At 43.3% G+C, this 20,457-nt stretch overlaps 1 protein-coding gene across 4 annotated transcripts in view; it reads right to left on the bottom strand.

The window, feature by feature from the left end:
* ZNF423 (zinc finger protein 423) overlaps positions 1-20,457 on the bottom strand; it is a 427,104-nt gene that overhangs the window by 165,978 nt on the left and 240,669 nt on the right. The window lies entirely within an intron of this gene.

The following is a 20,457-nucleotide window of genomic DNA, read 5'->3' as shown; positions in this document are numbered from 1 at the left end:
TTGGGAAAGCAAACAGCACACAGTGTCATTTCTCGACAAGCTGGCCAGATACTAATGGGAAACATCTTTTCCATGAATAACACACCTACCCATGACCTTCTTAGCTACCATTGTCCCCCAAGGCCCTGCATCTCCCCAAAGAGGTTAATTCCCAGGGTAAGCTCTAAGAAGCATGAGTACCTCCAAGAGCACATGCCAACTTGGAAGTAGTCACTGGAGTGGGGAGGCCTCTAGGGCTAACTTCATGCTGACAGTAAGGGGCAGGTTTCCTTTAACCTAGTCTTTTGCTAGTTTGGAACCAGTTGACAGTCACTGAGACCCCAAGCCCTGATCCCTGAGTCTACAATGCTCCAAGGTAATATTGAGTGGTATCTCTAAGGGTCCCAGAAAATTTCCATCCCCCCCCAAAAAGTCTCAAAACCCAAATTAATTTGACTTCATTTTAACTGATTGCTAAATGAATAAATATCATACGTGACTCTTTGGGAAAGAGGAGAAGAGTGGCATAATCCAAATAATATGGAAAGAAAACTTCAAAAAGTTTGGAATTTTGACCTTAGTAGAAAGCACATGGAGATGGAGTAAATGGAATTTAAAGGAGATCATTGGGTCCCTTGAGTTCCTATCACTTAAGGAGAAATTTCCCTCTCATTTATAAATCTGTCCATGGCATATACCAAAGGGATTTAGGTCCCCAATAAAGTGGTTTGGTGTTATATGTCCTTACACTGCTATCAATCAGACGACATTTCCAGGACACCAGGGATCTTCATTAAGGACCCAAATACAACGTAAGGGAGGACCTATAAAGCCATTAGTGACAGGCAAGGGTCAGGCAAGGCTTTATCAAAGAGCTGAAAAATTTTTATCTACCTAAGGAGAGAAGGTGCTATCCAGTCCTATCAATTCCCCAGCCGGCTCAAGAGATCAACACAAACAAAAATTGGCTGTTGAAGAAAAAACAAAACCACATAGACCGAGAGGGGAAAAGTTAAGTTACTAAAGACACTAAAGATAAGGAGAACAGAATGAAGCCAGCCGTCCTGTGTAGTGAGTTGAAAAGATCACGTTTCATGTCAAGCAGGATATAAAACTTAATAATGAATGAAATAGGCCACAGAGCTGCTGCGGGGGAGGGGAGAGACAAACAAAACATTAAATTAAGCTGCACTGACCTTTTTTTGTGTGTGTGTAAACCCAGCAAAGCGGCTCTCTCTGCTCCCCCCTCCCTCCCTCTGCTTCCTCCCAGACAAACAGTACCGTTTACCCCTATAAAACATTTAATGATCCCATTCCAACGATTTCTTAAAGCGGCCAATAAAAGTGGCCTCCCAGGCCTTTCATGTAAGGGAGAGGGCACGTGCATACATACACACAAACCCACACCCACACACGGGCATGTGTGCACAAACACACTCACACATCAAGGTGGAGTTCAGAAGCACATGTTCTTGCCTTGAAAAAAAAAAAAAGGACAATTCATAACTGTGGAGAGAAACTGGTTAAGATGCTCACACAAAACCTGGTCTAGAAACCCCCTAAGTTCTTGCCTTTCCCCTAAAACCAATCACCCTCCTCCTTCACACGATGCAATGGGGCTGGCTGCCTCACTGGCACTGCCAGGACTTAGGTGCCCCCCACCACTCCCTGGGCCTCTGCTGCAGCACAACCCAAACCATTTGCCAGCAATCTGACAGGCAGCACACTAATCAGATGTGGACATCCAACAAAGATGCTCCATGTAGCTAAGTACACACCCAGGCCCCCATGTAGCTCCATACTTTAATCCTCATCTTCTCCCATCACTCCTGAATGCTCCCCCAAACTGGAAACCAGGTTGTCTTGAGTCATATCAGGGAGCCCAGTTTCCCAAGTCTTCCTTTCTTCCTTCCTTCCTTCCTAGTAGTATCTCTCCCTCTGATACCACCAGCAAGGGCTCTTTTCCTAAGCAAAGCAGATGAGGTCCCCTGGGGGCCTCACATTACTGGGCCCTTTGGACTGGAACAATCCAGCTGGCTGCCCACTTCCTGGATTACATTCGGTGGGAAGGCACTGTGGATCACTGCCTGCTTATTCCCAACTCACGCCAGCTGGGCTTCTCCAGGGGCCAGGAGACAAAAGGGAAGGAGAAGGAAGCTAAGGCTGGAACTAGGGTGATTGGTTCACTAGCACATAGTGATCCCGCCCCCAACTCCGGAGGCCGGGCCAAGTTTTTTGTTTGTTTTTGCTTTCAATGTTTTATTGTATCAAAATATATCTGTTGCTTGAATGCACACAGATTCTTTGGCCAATCCAATCCATAAACCAATAGGCTAAGAGCTTTTGCTCCTCCAGGAACACTGCAACATTTTAGAGAAAAGTTCTAAATGAAAGTAGAGGCCAACAGAATAAGTAGGAAAGGGGCAAGATGGTGGTAGGAGGGTATTTTCTCAAAAAAAACAAAAAATAGCCCACCAGCCAGTTCGTTCATCTTTCAGTTTGGGCACCACCAATGTTCAGGTGTCTAAATGGAGGAAGACTTCAGTATAAATCCAAGCTCTACTCCTTCTCCTCCTCCCTCCCCTTCCCCAAATCCTAAGTCTATACTTTTGCTAAGCAATCCGTCTAAACACATACAGTCCAAGTGGTGAGGTCCTTCATGCCCCCTTAAAAGACCTGAAAAGTCAGGTTCTCCTCAGCCCCCAAGCTCCAATTGCTTACTGCTTTCAGAGGCAGGTACAGAGCAGGGAAGACTTGTCAACAATTTTAGAAAACAAGCTAAGCATTTTATTGTGCCGATAGCAAAACTGAGCACTTGCTGAGATGATAATTACTTGCATTCAAATGAAATGAGGTTGTTTTAAATTGAAAAAGATGAATTGGGGAAATTGGCCATGTTTACATAAAAAGTTGAGAAATCAAATTGATGTTTGCTTCAAAAAAAAAAGCTATTAACTTTTTGCATCCAACTGTCTTTACCCTGTAAACAAGGGGTTCTTAACCTGGGGTCAGCGATCTTGTTTTTGGTTTTGTTTGTTTTTTCAATAATTTTATAAATGTATTTCAATGTAATTGTTTGCTTCCATAATAAGACATTTTCTTTTATGCACTAAAAAGTATTATTCTGAGAAAGGGTCCACAGGCTTCACTAGACAGCCAAAGTTGTCTATGTCACAAAAAAAGTTAACGACCCCTTTTGTAAATGACTTGGCGATTTGGTGCATTTATCAATCAGGAAGCAGCTTCAATGCATTTCAATTCAATTCAAGAAACATTTAAGTGTTAGTTAAAGAGAAGAACCTCTCTAAGAGGCTGGGGGTACAAAGACAAAAAACAAAAACCACTTGCTGCCCTCAAAAAGTTTACATTTTACTGGGGATACGACATGTACACAGATAAGTAAATGCAAAGGAGGTACAAAATGATAAAAAGTAATTTCAAGAGCAACAAAGCTCTCACAGCTGAAGGAATCAGGAAAAACCTCATTTGGGAGGAGAGAACCCAAGCTGTGCTCTGAAGGAAGCTAGCAATTCTACGAGATGGGGAGATAGCAGGAAGGAAGTGAGTGGGTACCTGTTCAAAAGCCAGGAGGTAAGAGATGAGAAATGAAATCTGTCATTTGTAAAAGCTCCTAGGGCCCTGTGGGAAAGGGAGGGGAGAGGAGATCACTACTGTCCTCAAATGAGATCATATCTGTGCAGCACTAAGCATGACACCTGGCACATAGTAGGTGCTCTGTAAAGGCTTATTCCTTTCCCTTCTCCTCTCATATAGAGTGAGTCAAATGAGATTTGTCATTTTTTAAAGTTTCTATGACACCAAGGGGAATGGGAGTTGGGGGGGAGGGGTAAAAGAGAAAGATGATTTTTGTCATCAAATGAGGTAATATCTGTAAAGTATTAAGCACAATCCCTGGCACATAATAGATGCTATATAAATGCTGGTTCCTTCCCTGCTCCTATTGTATGAAGGTGAGTCAAATCAACAAGCATTTATTAAGCACCTATTACTGTGTTAATGTCTGCTACTAGTTCTGAATTATTTTTTCACATGTGATACATAAGGCTCATCACTCCAATTTCTCTAACATGGGAAAGAGGTGGATACATAGTGAGCTCACCTAAAGGAAGCCACACCATAGGTGAGGGCATCAGAAGATATTTTTAAGACATGGTGTCAAACAGCTGCCAATACTGGACCCTAATTTTTTCACCTTCCCTGGGAATAATAATTCTACACTAATGCAATCCAAGGAATTTAACAGAATGAGGGGGGAAATCACTTTCAAAAAGAAGATTAAAGTCATTAAAAACGGCTAATCCTACAAAATGGGAGTCTCAGAAATGGGACTCACATGGCTACTCCCAGGCTTCTGTCATCACTGAAGACAAGAACCAAAACCAGTATTAAGAGGAGAAGAAAATTCAATAAAAGTTTAATTAAGAAAAAAAGAACATTAGATAGGCTTTGGAACATAAGTCATCCCTGGGATGGGATAGGATGGGAGGAGATGCAATGCAACAGCAGAACCCACAGAGATGTGGGCACAGAGCAGGGGCCTAATTGGCCCCCTTCATGCTCAGCACATACATCAAGTAGCTCCAGGAATAAGTAACGTCACTGTCCTATAGCTCCCTCTCCATCAGGTGTCTCCTAAGACAGAGGCTCTCTCTAGGAATAGCAACAGGGATCAAATGAATGCAAGATGCTTCTTGGTGGGGAGAAGGGAAGGGGTGGCCAGTTTGAAGCCCTGACAGAAATGTGTTGGAGAAGTTCTTTCCCAGTGGTTCAGAACAGAGAGGGCAGAGTGCACCCTCGCCAACATGTACGTAGAGATCAACAATTCAGCTGACTCTATTCCCCAGCTGGCTGGACACATGCATTATCTAAGAGAATGATGCTGGGAATGCCCTAACAGGCTGTAGTATATGAATGGAACGCACTATTCCTGTGCCACAGAGAATGACAAGTATGACTAGGGCAAAGAAATAGGGGAAAGCGGCACTTTGGAGGAATGAGTTACAATCAACACTAAGAGGCAGTTTTGCTCCATCGTTTTCGGCAAATGTACTCTGTAGCAGAGGTTTGGTTGGAGGATCTGAGAGAGAAGTGTGTATAGTGTAAAAACAAAATGTCTAAATCTTTTTTAAATATAAGAGAAAGCAAAGAAAAAACCCTCTGGTTTACTGGGTGTGACCCTATGGTGAACTCATGGGAAGACACTGACAAGTGTTTCCCAAGATGGGCAAAGTGTGGCCGGGTTGCTATCTGTATCACTGGAAGGAACAGTGTTACAGATGGCCTCACAGATCCATTGGAGTAAATAAGCGAATGATGCAATCAATAATGGTAGAATTCAGATTCTGACTTGTATTGGGCATCTGCTAAGACAGCTAGCAGACTCATGCTGAATGTTAGCTGGATTGAATTGAACATGCCAAAGCAAATCCTCTGTTTCCTCAGCTGTAAAAACAGAAGCAACAAACAATGTTTGTCTACTACCTACCTTGCCTTGTGAGGAAAATACTTTGTAAATGTGAACTACAGAACTATATGAAGAGGTAGCATGATGCAATGGACAGAAAGCAGAGCTCAGATACAAGAAAATGGGTTCACATACACCACCTCTGACACCTAGTCGCTATGAGACCTTGGGCAAGTCCCTCCATCTCTAAGTGCCCTTGTCAATTCCCTAAGTACATCACCCATCTTTAGTTTCCTCACCCAAGTTTTCCTTGCTAATGAAATCACAGGTCTGGACCAAAGAGCTACATTAATGTAAACCATTATTATTAACTTTCTCTCTCATCCAGAACCAGAATGAGCCTTCAAAACACCAGGGTTCTCCTGAGACATATGGTGCAGCAAGAGAGCCTTACAGGAAGAGCCAGCTTTTCTTTAGAGGCACCCCTCCTCCAAAGTGACCCAAATTCTCCCCCAGAAAAGGGTCATCAATAGGCTGTCCAGATTGCTGGAGAAAGACGCTGGGGGAGGGGGAGGCTTGGCTGTCAGTGGCCAGTCACCATGGGGCACGGAGGCCTCAGTGGGAAGGAGGAAGTCTTCGGGGAACAAGCCAGAGAAACAGCTTGGCAAGGCCTGCCTGTTCCTCACGAGGCGTTGGTGTCCAGTCACCCATCCCCAGCCACAGCACCAGCAGCCCTCATTCCGAGCTCTACACCTAAGTCAATTAAGGGCTGTCAACAATCAGTACAGAGCAGAGGAGACTGAAGATCTTATTATAACAAAGGCAAGAGCAACTTTGTGAAAACTCGAATGCAACAAGAGCATCGAGACAGTCAAGCGGATTAAAATACAGTGCAGACTGATTCCTTCACACGGCATACGGCGCCCGGGACACTAATATTCGGGTGTGAAATAATGCAAATGTCGACCAAATGTTGATGCCTCGGTTTTCAGTGTACTTTCAATTCCTTTCCTCTTTAAAAAACGTTCATCCCTCAGACATCTTCTCAGCCCCCATCTCCTCTACCTCCCGCCTCCCACTACCCCCGCTCCCAGCCCTACTCCCACCTTCTCCACCCTCCCAAATACACCCAGTTGTTTCTCAAGTTGATTAGTGGCTGCTGGGATTGCTGCTTCAGGTCTTGTGCCGAAAGTCATTCATTCCACCAACTTGGTACTGGGCGAGAAACAAACTGTAAAATGAAGGGGGCAGGTATGTGGCTCAGTGGAGAATGCTGGGTCTAAGTTCAAATCTGACTTCAGACACTTACTAGCTGTGTGACCCTGGGCAAGTCCCTTAACCCTGTTTGCCTTAGTTTCCCCTCATCTGTAAAATGAACTGGAGAAGGAAATGGTAAACAATTCCAGTATCTTCGCCAAGAAAACCCCAAATAGGGTCACGAAGAGTAGGACATGACTGAAAACAATCGAACAATACTACGGCATCTTTGAAGTACCAAAGAATAGGGTTGCAAATGATGACCCTCATACTATGAAAAAATAGCTCTAACAAAGGCATGGAGGATATGAGATGGATGTTGCAATAGACAGTGTTGGTCCTGAAATTGAAAAGTCCCAAATTCAAATCCTGCCCTCAGAAACTTACAAGCTGTGCGACCCTGGGCAAGTCACTTAACCTCTCAGCCTCGGTTTCCCCATCTGTAAAATGGTGATGATAATAATAGCACCCACTTCCCAAGGCTGTTGTGAAGATGAAATAAAATGTGTAAGGTAAAAATTGTAAAGTGCAAACTTTAAAGTGCTACATAAATACTGTTATTGTTATTGTTACAGGATTTAGAGATGTTAAGAACTTGCGAGATCATCTAATCTCATTTTACAGATGTGTAAACCAAGGCCTAGAGAGTTAAAGGTTCATGGTCACAACAGTAGCAAATAATAATGATGATGACAGACATTTATGTGATATTTAAAAGTCTGCATCAATCTTTACTCTCCTGTCCTTCAACCACCTTTACGAGGTAGGTATTACAAGTTTTATTATCCCACATTTTTCAAAGGAGGAGACTGAGGCCAAGTAGGATTTAGCAATTTGCCCAACACCACACAAATACTAAGTGTAAGAGCCAGAATCTGAATCCAGGTCATCTGACTCTCAACCCACTAATTTTTTTTTAAGGCAACTGGGGTTAAGTGACTTGCCCAGGGTCACACAGCTAATAAGTGTCAAGTATCTGGTCTGAGTCCATATTTGAACTCAGGTCCTCCTGACTTCAGGGCCAGTGCTCTATCCACTGTGCCACCTAGCTGCCCCTCAACCCAGTACTCTTTATGTTACCTTTTTCATTACTTTGTGGACTACCTACAACTAATGGTAAATACCAGCAGGTGTTCACAGCATGCATCTAGGCCATTAACAAGGACATATTTGCAGACAGAGCAAATGCACATTAATGTTATCCTGAAGAAAATACGACAGGCAAAGTAGGTGTGGCAGGTTTTTAAAAAATTAAACGGCCATTTGAATTATCTACACTAATACTCTCTCATGCCAGTTAAAAAGGGAAACCTCCAAATGTAAGTGGAGAGTAGAGGACGAGGTGACCCAAGTTCCCTATGGGGCATTACTCCTAAAGGGCTGTATGGCATTCAGTGGATCCCATGAGCTCTCTGTGCTCCCATTTCCCCATCAGCAGAAGAATTCCCCTTCTCTCCCTCCCCAGGACACTACTGGGGATAATGAGATAATGTCCATACGACAATTTGAACTCCCCAGAGGAAGGAGACAGACAAATACAAGCTGTTATTATTTCTACTAATAGTAGAATTCTAATTCAAGAGTTCACGTTGAACTTGCTATGGGCTCTGGGTAATCTCTGCAAATGGGTGAGAGACAAGCCCACTTGGCCTGCCAAGACAGAACCCTGTACACTGTAAAGATCAGTGAATTTAGGATCAATGTCCAATTTGTAATCACTAATAATAACAGCTTGCAATTTATAAATAGCTTACAATTTATAATTGCTAATAATGATAGCTTGCATATATATAGTGCTTTCAGTTTGAAAAGCACTTAACCAAAACAAAAGCACTTAAAGATTATCTCATTTGATCCTCACAGCAACCCTGGAAGGTAGGCGCTAGTATCATCCCCATTTTATAAGTGAGAAAACTGAGGCAGACAGCAATTAAGTGAATGGCCCAGAGTCACACAGCTAGTAAGTATTTGGAGTTGTATTTTAACTCAGGACTTTCTGATTCAAAGTGCAGCCCTATCCATCATGCCCTCTAGCTGCTTTTTCCATTTCATTGAGAGGTTTTGGGAAGTGTTATTTATTTATTGTAGGAGGGGAGGGAATTAGTTTTCTTGTATTGGGGGGGAGGGAGGGTATCTTATCTTTGATTTATGAACTGTAGTAGCAGGTAACTAAACCAAAGTGGACAGAAAGGTGAATTTGGAGTCAAGAAATCCTGAGTTCCTATCTTACCACTAACACATACTGGGTGTGTAACCCTAGGTAAGTCACTTAACGGCTCATTGTTCTAGGCAACTGTCTACGATCATAACCTGGAGAAAGACAGGCAGCCCATACTGATAGAAAAATTGTTTCTTCATAGGAGCAATTCCCCTAGAACTGGAGAAATCACAGATCCCCTCCCTATTCTATCATCCCAAATGTTGGCTTCTCACTTTCACAAGATAATCTCTGTCTCCTTTTTACCCTCCTGCTTCCTCTTTACCTCTGACGGGCTGAAGTGAATGTAACAGTTATTGTGGCTTCCCGAAGTAAGCAGATAAACCAGATTTTCATCCAGTCCCTAGACATCTGTTCCTAGTCTCTGATTCAGCAGAGAGATTGGCCACCGACCCACATTCTTGTCCCACTAGACTCGCTTAAGTATACCTTCTGGCAGCTACAAATACAGGTGCCCCTCCCACCTCAAGTAATAGATACACTCCCTCCTGGCTAAATGTAAAATGATTTCTAAACAATCCAATTGTACTTCCCACTTGACTTAAATCACACCATCCGAGGTGCTTTACTCTCCTAATTCATTCTCAGAACCATCACTACTGTGAACGAAGGATGAACAACAATTGTCTCAAGGTGGAATCTAAACATGAACACCAAATAGGGACTTTCATAATAAAATAAATCACATTTACATAGCACTTGTAGGTTATTGCAAAGCGTTTTACACATACTAGCTCATTTGAGCCTTACAATAATCTTGTAAAATGACTACCACCGGGTATTATTAGTCCCATTTTACAGATGAACAAACTGGGATGGGGGAACACAGATTGTTCCCATACAAACATTACCTCTGGGCCAGATAGAGGCAAACCTGGAAACTAAACCTTGCAAACTGTCCCTGTCTCTACTGTTCCTAATGGTTTATTTAACAGATGGCTGCTGTCTCCATTAAGGGGCACTTTGCGCATCAAAATGGTGCTTGTTGAGCCTGGTGACTTGATGGGCAGAACTGTGCTTACATTCATTCTTTTAATTGCTAGGTCTTTTAAAACACATTTTAATGTGCTAATAACCTCAAATGAAAACAAATAAATTATTTAGTTGAAAACAAAATTTTATGTAATATGTACTTGTCTGGTTGGTCCCTAATAGTGGTAGGTAAAATGATTATTTTTTTCAACAAATCAAATCCAATTTCCACATTATTTACATGAGAATTTCAAAAGTACTTTTAATGGTGGGTGAGATCATTAGCCACCAAAGACATCTGAGTATATGGCCCAGAGATTGAGGAAGAATGATTACTACTCTAAAGTACTCAGAGAAGCTGGGAAGTTTTGGAAACAGTTCTGTTCTTGAAATCAGAAGGCAGGGATTCCGGGTCTGACCCTGCTACCTGGTACCTGTGTGTGTTTGGACAAGTCACTTAGCGTCTCTAGGTCTCATCTGTAAAATGAGGGAGTTAGATTAGGTGACCTCTAAATCCCTCAAAGCTCCAAATCTATAATCCTATGAATCGGACAGGAGAGGGATTGTCAGAACAACTCAGATCACAAAATCCTCTGCTGTTGCAGCATAGGATGTTTTGAGATCTCTGTAACCTGAATTTATTGTTTATGAGGTCTGGATTCAACAAATGAACCCTTTCTCATTCCCCTCCTTTTCCTGGGAAAAGGGCTGAGAGAGAGAGAGAGAGAGAGAGAGAGAGAGAGAGAGAGAGAGAGAGAGTAGAGGTTGGGGAATCATTAAAGATGGTGCTTTCCCTAACTCTCTAGTGAAAAGCAAACAATTCTCAGAAGCATAGCTGAGACCAGAATAAAGAAATCTATAGCACCCCTACAGCAGGGCTTAAGGCTAATGCTAGAACCTTGGACCAAAGTTAGGATCAGATAAGCCAAGCACAGCCCCAGTAAGCTGAGGGCCAATGTCCTACCCTTAAGGGGTTGGAGCACAGGGACAGGAAGGCAGGATTTCGCCTTTCACCTTGAAGACACTGCTAACGTGACCTCAACAAACATATAAGCAGTCTGCACTGCTCTATCCCTTAGACAAATTTACTTAGTGCTGAAATTGAAAATGCAATTGAGCCTTAGTTTTATTGCAGAAATTAAACAGACCAAGAAAAGAAAAAAAGCCACCCCACATTAATTTACTGGAGTGTTTGCTATGCTTAAATTCTTGAAGCGGGCAGCTCAGTGGGGGGCAGGGGAAAGGACAAACCCCAGCCATTTTGGAAAGAGTCAAGCAGGGTAATAGGTCTCCCAAGATTCCCTCCTCCTCCCACTTCATAGCCTGTCCAGGGCTGGGCAAAATTTTTCCTCAAAAAACCAGAGCCCCCAACCCCAAGATTAAGTTTGATGGGTTTTATTGCTTATTGTTGTTTTTTCACCACTTGGGAAAGGGGGGAGGGAGGAGGGGAAAAGTTGGAAATAACACCTCATTAAATAATCTTCATCAGCCTTCAATAAATGACACAGTGAGGGTCGGTAGGACGGATGCTCTGCTCGACTCAGGATAAACGAAATGCTTTCAGGGTTGAATCACTGTTTTTCTTTACTCCCCTTGGAAATGCAGCAGAACCCATATTCTGTGGTGCTCCGTGGACTTGGGACTGAAAACAGCTGCACTCTAATTACATGTAAAGTGTACCAAAACATCCCTTTTATCACAGACTGTAAATCTGTTAGCATCTGTCTCTCCTTTGTTTCTTCCACAAGATACAAGCTTGTTTCTACATTTTTCTCACCTGTAGCGGTGATTAAAATTCATTATAAATGAAAGGAGTGAACAGTAAAACAAGTTCCTCTGTGTACAGTTCTAAACTCAAATTAGAAACAGCTGTTTGCTAATTCATGCAGTGATGTTTTGTCGTGCTCTGTGAATCAATAATAACTCACCCTATTGCTGCAGAAATTTTAAGATAATCCATATATTTACCTTGGTGGTGGATTCCCCAAGTGGGATTGCCAGGAAAGAACTTGAAACCTCTTTCACAGGGGTAGGAGAGACAAGGATGGGGTGTGAGTTCATTCAGTCTCTCCTCCCAGTGGGAGGGGGCCCAGCCTGAAGTCACTCAGCTCCTCCCTCCCCTTTCCCCTGGCCAAAAGAAATAATAATAACAAATAAGAAGGGCCCTATTGAAACAAATGAAAACTCTGAAACTTTCTTCCCCCCACCCTCCCCAGAAACAATCCCCCTCCAAAAAAAAAAAATTAAAAATCAATCCTGATTAGTCAAAATTCTGCCCACATCCTCACACTGCCAGAGAACAGCAAAATTAAAAGTCTAACTGGTACCCAGAACAATTTCTAACTATTAAGTATAGGTGGAGCTTCTCTCTAAGAAACTAATCCTTTGACTGGGATTAAGCGTGTTTGGGTAGCGTTTTTTGCCAGTCTATACGATTTTAGCTGCAGTAGCTAGAATTACCGTCTGCAAAGTCTCTTTCTGCTTTTGTGAAACTTCAAAGGCAGGGCTTGGCAATCGCTTTGCCCATTTGGAAGAAAAGTGCACGTGGCTCCCAGAGCTCAGTCCAAGCATCTCAATTCTAAACTCCCGGGTTCTGGGAACAGAAGGGCGGATTGGGAGACAAAATCTTCAATGGAGCCCTATTGTTCCCTGCATGAAGCCCAAACTCCTCTGTCTGGCTTTCAAGGTCCTCCACAATCTGTCTCCTCCTCCCCAACACATACCTTGCACTTGAGTTGAGTTTGTCTCTGCACCACCCCACAAACATGCTGTGCCCATTCATTCATTCAACAAACCTATACTGAATGCCTACGATGCCCATGGCACTGGGCTTAGCGCCGGGAAGATACAAAGAAAAGAGGAAGGCAGTCTCTGCTTTCTTATCCCCCTAGCAGGGCCGGGTAAGACATGTGCACACTACAATATACATGCTACAAAGTGAACTGTAAGACTCTCATAAGAAGGGTGATAATTGCTAGAGGATCAGATGAGGGAGGCTTTGTTCACGTTACCCTGGCCCAGAAGGCTCTCCTCTGTCATTTGCCCCCCGCCCCAGCCACATTTACGAATCCTTCAAAAATCAGCTCAAGTCTCGCCTCCCCACTGTTGACTTCCATTTATGTAAGGTGGTACAACAGAAAGAGCAATGGGCCTGAAGTCACTGATTTCATTTGACACTTCCTACCTCTGTGACACTGGGCAAGTCATTTAACTACATTGGGCCTGGGTTTCTTCCTATGTAAAATGAAGAGGGTTTGGACTAGGTATGTCACCGGTGTCAAACTCAACAAGAAACAGGGGATACATAAGGATCCCTGTGGGTCACATATTGACTTAGTTTGAAAATGATATTATCTGCATTTCATTATATTTTTATTTTGTTAACTATGTCCAAATTACATTTTAATCTGGTTGTGGCTATACTTGGGGAATTATGGGCTGCATGTTGGTGCATCTGCCACCTCTGGATTAGATGACTTTGGAGGTCTCTTCGAGCACTAAATGATAACAATAGCTAGCATTTACATACAGTGTTAAGGTTTGAAAAAACGCTTCGAATAGGTTAATTCATTTGATCCTCACAACCACCCTGTGAGGTAAGGGCTCTGATTATCCTGATTTTATGGACAAGGAAATGGAGACAGGGAACTGAGGCTGGCTATGGTTAAGTGACTTGCCCAGGGTCACACATTCTGGGATAGGATATGAGCTCAGGTTTTCTGATTGCAGGCCCAGTGCTCCATCAACTGTGCCACCCATCTGACCACAATATATGATCCTATCCACTCCAGCCCACCGTCCCATCATTGTCTCTTCATTCTGCGACCAATCATAGCACACAGAGCCTGGGCCACACCACTAAGCACTTAACAAAGACACTTGTCCACGCTGCCCACTGTTCTCTTCCTTGTGTTAAACCTGCCTCCCCCTGTTGGCTATTGGTTTTGGGAGGTTAAGAGCCAAATCCACTCCTGGTCTTATATCTCCCACAGGCCCTTGGAAAATTTTTGGGTGGACAAATTCATCCGACAAACATCTTTATTGAGCCCTTGCTATGTACCAAGACTTATTCTGGGTAGTAAAATGGTGTAACCTGACTCTTTCTGCCACATCTCTCTAGCTAGGGCCAATAACCACCTTGTACAGGCTTATCCCTGCCTGTGGACGAGGAGGTCCCTAGACTGTGGACCTTTCTGGTTCTATAACTAATTTACTGTGAATCCTTGGACAGAATGCATACCCTCCCTGGCACTCAGCTGTGTCATGACAAAATAAAGGGTTTGGGCTAGGTGACTGAGGCGCCCCCTTCCAGCTCTGACATTCTAGCATTTCATGATTTGCACATTCAGGAAGCTATACTAAGTGGTGCAGAAGATAGAGTGCTGGACCTAGAGGCAGAAAGACTTGAATCCAGCCCAAGACATTGATTTGACTGTGTGACCCCCTGAGCAAATCACTTAACCACAGCCAGCCTCAGTTCCCTCATCCATAAAATGGGAGTAACAATAGCACCTACTTTGCAGGGTTGCTGTGAGGACAAAATGAGATCATATTTGTAAAGTGCTTTGCAAACCTTAAAGTGGTATATAAATGCTAGCTACTGTTATTATTATCATTATTATTATACATATTCACATTATTATTATTATTATTATTATTACAAAAGTTTACCCTTTGCTTTTCTCTACACTGAATCACTCCAGGGTTGCTGGCCTTTTCTATTCAAATCTTTATAATGACAGACAACAAAAATCAAATTGGGTAATCAAATTCATTTTTTTCAAGCAGCATCAACCCAATGATACCCACCCCCCCCACTGAACCCAGAGCCAAGGGCAAGAATATTTTCCCCTTGCCAGTTAAGTACCCAGCCAGCTGAAATGGATGTTGGTAACAATTATTATCCAAGTATCCACAAACTTTCCTGCCAATTGTTCTCAGGTATGCCACCTTGGTCCTGATACATATTATGTACTCATTCCTTGGAAAGATGAAATTTCTGCTAAGCAAAGTTAGAGGAAAGGAATATTTAACAAAGAGGTTTGTGGTTGGGTTGGTTTTTTTTAATCCCCTAAATGCCTACAAGATTCCAATCACTGTGCCCTCAATCTTCAACTTGAGCCTGACTTCATAAATGCCAGAATCTGATCCTCATCTTTATCTCTATCTTATCCTCATTCTACCAGGCTCTGCCAAGGGCAAAATTATCTTATGAGGGCTATTCAGGAAAGAGCTATATGGGAATGAGCCAGGGAGAAGTCTCTACCTACTGAGCACTCTTCCTGCTCTGGTCCACTCCCTTGAAGGAGGAATGGATTGGCTTTTTACAACAGCTCTAGTCTTGGAAAGTTTTACATCAGATTTTTAATATTCCAGCCCTATATTACTATTGACTTCCGTCTTCAATGTAAACTGTCTTATCTTGATTTCTAATTCTTCTTCTACGAAATACTTCAAGATATTTTAGCTTCAAGTTTCTCTGTCTAATCCTAGACCAGCCCTGAACGGCCACTGCTTCATAAACAGATGCTTAGCCACATTAGGGCAGCTTTTATTTCAAGGTATTCTTTGGGGGAATCACAGTCTCTAATTTAAAATGAAAAAAAATCAGAATTTTCAAAAACTGGATTTTCTTAAAGCATGACCCACCCGCACAATTGGTTTCTGAAAATATTCTTTGCTGATTAGCTTATAGCAAATCCCTAATTAGGAGCAAACTTCCTCTTGAATCACACTAGCAGCCTGTCTGTCCTCACCATTTAGCCAGCTTAATGTTAGCTTGAAGAAAACTTTTTGCTCATCTCACCTGAAACTCTAAAAATCAAAAGGTTCTTGGGGGAACACGGAAGGAGGAAATTTATCTACTGCTTCCAAATCTCCACACCTCTGCTTCCCTCCATTGATAATCTGGGGGCTGAGCCTACTGTAAACAGAACAGGGATAGATACTCTAGAAATAGGCATCCTCTCCATCTTTCTTTTGGTGACACAGGTGTGGCGCACTCGCACTCCCTTGGCACTGTGACTCACCCATGCTCTGGAGGGACAGTCTCTAGAGACTACCAGGGAGTTTCATATCCGCGCCCAAACCAGCCCCTGCCCCACTACAGAAAACAGCCAATTATCCACTCTGGAGACTGTGGTTAGAAGTAACACCTGTCCACTAGGGCCTAGTTTTAACACTAGCTCCCCAACATCCTCTCCCTCCACCCCCCACCTTAAAAAGCCCAGGCTCTCATTACCTCCAAAAGCTCTTTCCCTGAAGATAAGCTCCTGTTCTTAGCACTTGGGTGTGAGCCCTGGGGACAGATGCCACAGGATCTTTGGGTTTCCTTCCCCCACACTGGGTGAGCACCCCAGAGAGAGGTTACAAGTAGGGCAGAGGAGGAGACCCCTGTATTCTGCTGGGCTTCTGCTTGAACCATGGGATCAGGAGACTGATGCTAGCTCCAAAGCTCAGGACTGGTTTCCAGAGCCCTGTGGGAACCAACTGCAGGTCCCTGTAGGATTTCAAAACTCAAAACTAATCAACACCTGCTGATGCCCAAAGCAGGTGACAGGGGCCATACCCAGTCCCAGACAGATTCTCAAGGACCACTCCCTTCCTTCCAACCTCCCTCCCAGTCTAAGAACAAAGGGTCTTTTTTTTTTCCTATGCCCAGATTTCTCATCGTGAAAACAACACTAGCAGAAGAATCAAGGAAAATCAATTCTAGTCCTAGCTCTGACACTAGTTATCTACATGACCCTGAATAGGTCAATAACCTTTCTTGAGCTCAGTTTCTCCATCTGTCAAATGGGGATAATTACACCTCCCCTGCTTACTTTGAAAAGCTTCTGTGAATTAAAGGAAATAATATAAATAAAAATGCTTTGAAAACTATAAAGACCTATACTATATATTATAGTACACACACACACACACACACACACACACACAATCAATCAATCAATCAATATATTATGGTTATTTTAATGCTGACTTTCTTGTGTATGACTCAATTGAAATGCAGGAGGCAGCTTGGCCCAGTGGGAAGATCACTGGCCTGGCTCTGGTGTCAGAGAACATGGATTCAAATCCTGCCTTAGAGGCTTTGTTACTTTTGTGACCTCAGGCAGGTCAATGAACCTCCCTGAGCTTCTCAATTTTTTTCATCTGTAAAACGGGGTTGGGCCTCAGATGTTGTCCCTTCCAGTTGTCGATCCAGGATTCTATGACCTCCCTTAATCAGCTCAAAGAATGTACCTTTCATTTGGGTGGTTTTCTTTTTGTGTGGGGAGGTATATGACTGTCACCTCCCAGATTAGAGATGTTCCTCAAACATCCCAGTGCTTTTAGTTGCCTATTACGGATCTGTCATATAGAAATTTATCCAAAGTCTTTTCAGTCCTCTTAATATGATCATGTGGTACCATCAATTGCTCTTTGCAGGATAAAATAATACTTACAGTTGCTTGCCATTAGGCAAAATTTTTCAGACTTCATGGTGGAGGGAATCCCCCATAATTTTACCATGGGGTCACTTCACCTCCTAATTTGCTGAAAAAAGAAAAGCTATCCACCACGGGCTCCTTCCTCAAAATACCTTTACCTCAACCCACATTCTCTCCTCCTTAGCACCAATTTCCCAGGCATTCTCCTCTCTTCAAGCTCTCCTTAGACACTGGCTCCTCCATCAGCTATACCAGGGGTGGAGAACCTGCGGCCTTCTAGGTCCTTAAGTGAGGCCTTTTGACTGAATCCAGATTTTACAGAACAAATCCTTAAGGATTCAGTCAAAAGGACCTAGAAGGCCACATGTGGCCTTAAAGCTGTAGGTCCCCCACCTCTGATCTATACACATGCCCAAGTTTCCCTCATTCTTAAAAAGCCTTCACTTGACTCAGAATCTTCACAAGGAAATTTTGCATCACATTTAATAAGGAGGAGTCTGGACACCATCCCAGAGGAGAAACAGAAACAGACTCCAGGAACCACAATGCAATTGCTAGAGCAGATTCCCACCTATGCGGAGAAAGAACGAAATTAGGTTCATTCCTATTTAAACCAATGCTAATAACTAGTTATTAATAATAATAATGATTATTATTATTATTATCAGTTGATTCTTCATATTTGGCATTCAAGAAGATCTAATTAGGGGAGATGGGGGGGTAGAAGGTATAATTTATACAGTAATCATCTGCTTTGGTGAAGGGGCTAAAAGTGAGCTTGAAGCCAACCCCTCCCAATAAAACCCTCATAATATCATGTTAGATTTTGAAGAGACCTTAGAGATCATCTAAACCAACTCCTTGATTTTACAAGGGAAGAAACTGAGGCCCCAGAGACCATAAGTGACCTGCCCAAAGTCACAGGGGAGAGCTCATTCAAATCTTAATGAAACTGAGACTGAGCTGACATGGAGTCAAAGTGAGTTCAAATCTCATAGACTCACAGACTGTCAGACCCGGAAGGGATCTTGGAGACTGCCTTTTCCAACTGCCTCATTTTACAGAGAAAGAAACAGAGTTAGTGTCAGAGCAGGGACTAGAACAAAGTTCTCCAGACCCCAGCCAGCATTCCACACTGGGTTGTTGAAACGTGGCCTCCCTCTCTTACGGGCTCTAGCCCCTTCCAGAACAGCAGACTGCTCACATGATTCAGTAAGGGCAGCTGAGCAAGGAGAGGACTCTGGTCCTTACAGATACATTCAGCAATACCACCACTATAACCACCCCACCCCAGGGAAAATTTAAGCACAATTTGTAGGACAGAAAAAGTCCTGGGGATGGGTAAGGCAAAAAAATGTCCTAAGAAGCCATGGTTCCCTCTGCAGCCTTCGAGTATTTCCAGGATCGCTCCCCTTTCCCTTTGCAGGTAAAATGAGGACTCTAAGGCCCAGAGAACGTAAGTGACTTGCACAAGGCATAAGCAGGATTCAAATATCAATCCTCTGAATCAAAATGGAGTATCTCATCACAGCCAAAACCATTTGGAAAGGCCAGTTAGGAAGCAGTGTGCTAAAAACTTTTTTTTCCCCATCTGAATTTAAGGACCATGTATCTTGGGGAGGGGTGGCCCAATGGCACAGTAGATAGAGCTGTGAGCCTGGAGCCGGGAAGACCCAAGTTCAAATCTGGCCTCAGACACTTCCTAGCTGTGTGACCCTGGGCAAGTCACTTAACCGCTATTTGCCTCAGGTTCCTCATCTGCAAAACGGAAATAATAATATAGCCTACCTCCCAGGGTTGTTGTGAGAATCAACTGACAAACTGATAATAAGTTGTAAAAGAGTACAATGCATGGCACATAGTAAACGCCATATAAATGTTAGTGATTATTACTATTATTATTTTACTTTACTGGAGCATTTGTGACCCTTGATTTTCAATATCATTCTCCAAGCCCAACCACCAGGCTCTAGGAATTAGGAAAGTTTAAGAGGCTTCAACATGTTTTCAGCAAGGGGCGGCCCAAGTGTTCTCTCCCTTTCCCCCTTCTCCTTAGGTTGATCATGGGGGAGGAGGAATATTTCCTAGGTTGCTTCTGGTCCCCAGTTTTCCTGTCTCCCTGGATTTTGAGATGGCCTGAAAAGCAGCCCCATGAGAGCCCTGGGTCAGGGCTAGGCCTTTTTCTAAACCCCAGCAAAGGCTTAAGTGCCACTCTCCCCAACCTTTGCCATAGGAATCCCAAAGTCAATCAAGTTGCTACTTAACCAGGAGGCCTGCTGCTTTTTCACAATCCAAATGCCAATTCTGCCTGGCCATGACTCCACCCCTGCTCTACCACCAGGGTCCCACTCCTGCCTTCAAGGAAAATAAAAACGTGTCAGTGTTCCTTTAAATATTCCATGCTGAGGGCAAATATCACTCCCTGGACTCCAGTCTCTGTGGCCCAGCCCTTGTTATGACTTTGACTCGGCCCTGACAGCCATTCAAGTCATCATCTTATACTTCTCTTGCTTTTCACAACCATACTCTCAGTCAAGGTCATGTAGACAAGTTATCCTCATCTCCTCACCTTCCCATTCACTTCTCAAGCCCTAGTAATCTGACTTCCAACCTCACCACTCCAATCATAAATTGCTCTCTCCTGACCTACCGATAGATCTCAACTACAAAATGCAGTGGCCTTTTCCAATACTATTCTGTGCCACTAGGGGGGCGCAGAGGATAGTGTTAGCCCTGGAGTCAAGAGGACCTGAGTTCAGATTTGCCCTCTGACACTTACTAGCCGTAATACACCAAGCAAGTCACTTAACCCTATTTGCCTTGGTTTCTTCTTGGTTTAATCTGTAAAATGAAAAGACAACAGCAAACCACTCCAGGATATTTGCCAAGAAAACCCCAAATGGGATCACAAAGAGTTAAGGCATGACTAAAACACCTGAGCAACAACAGCATACCTTGGCAGTTCTTAACACTGTTGATCACCCCCTTCTCTTAAATGTTCTCTCCTCTCTTGGCTTTCATGACACTGCTCTCCCGGTTACCTTTTCAGCCTCCTTTGATACAGTATCATTATGCTCCTACCTGCTAAGTAGGCCTGGCCATAAAGGCTTGGTCCTGGGCCTTGTCTACAAACACTCTCTCAGAAACCTCTCCAGCTTCCAGGGGTTCAAGTA

The sequence above is a fragment of the Phascolarctos cinereus genome, unplaced genomic scaffold (genome assembly GCF_003287225.1).
Source record: "Phascolarctos cinereus isolate Bilbo 61053 unplaced genomic scaffold, phaCin_HiC Scaffold_2;HRSCAF=192, whole genome shotgun sequence".
Taxonomy (NCBI): Eukaryota; Metazoa; Chordata; class Mammalia; order Diprotodontia; family Phascolarctidae; genus Phascolarctos; species Phascolarctos cinereus.
Note: the sequence above shows the minus strand (reverse complement) of the source record. Positions and strands in the feature narration are given on the sequence as shown.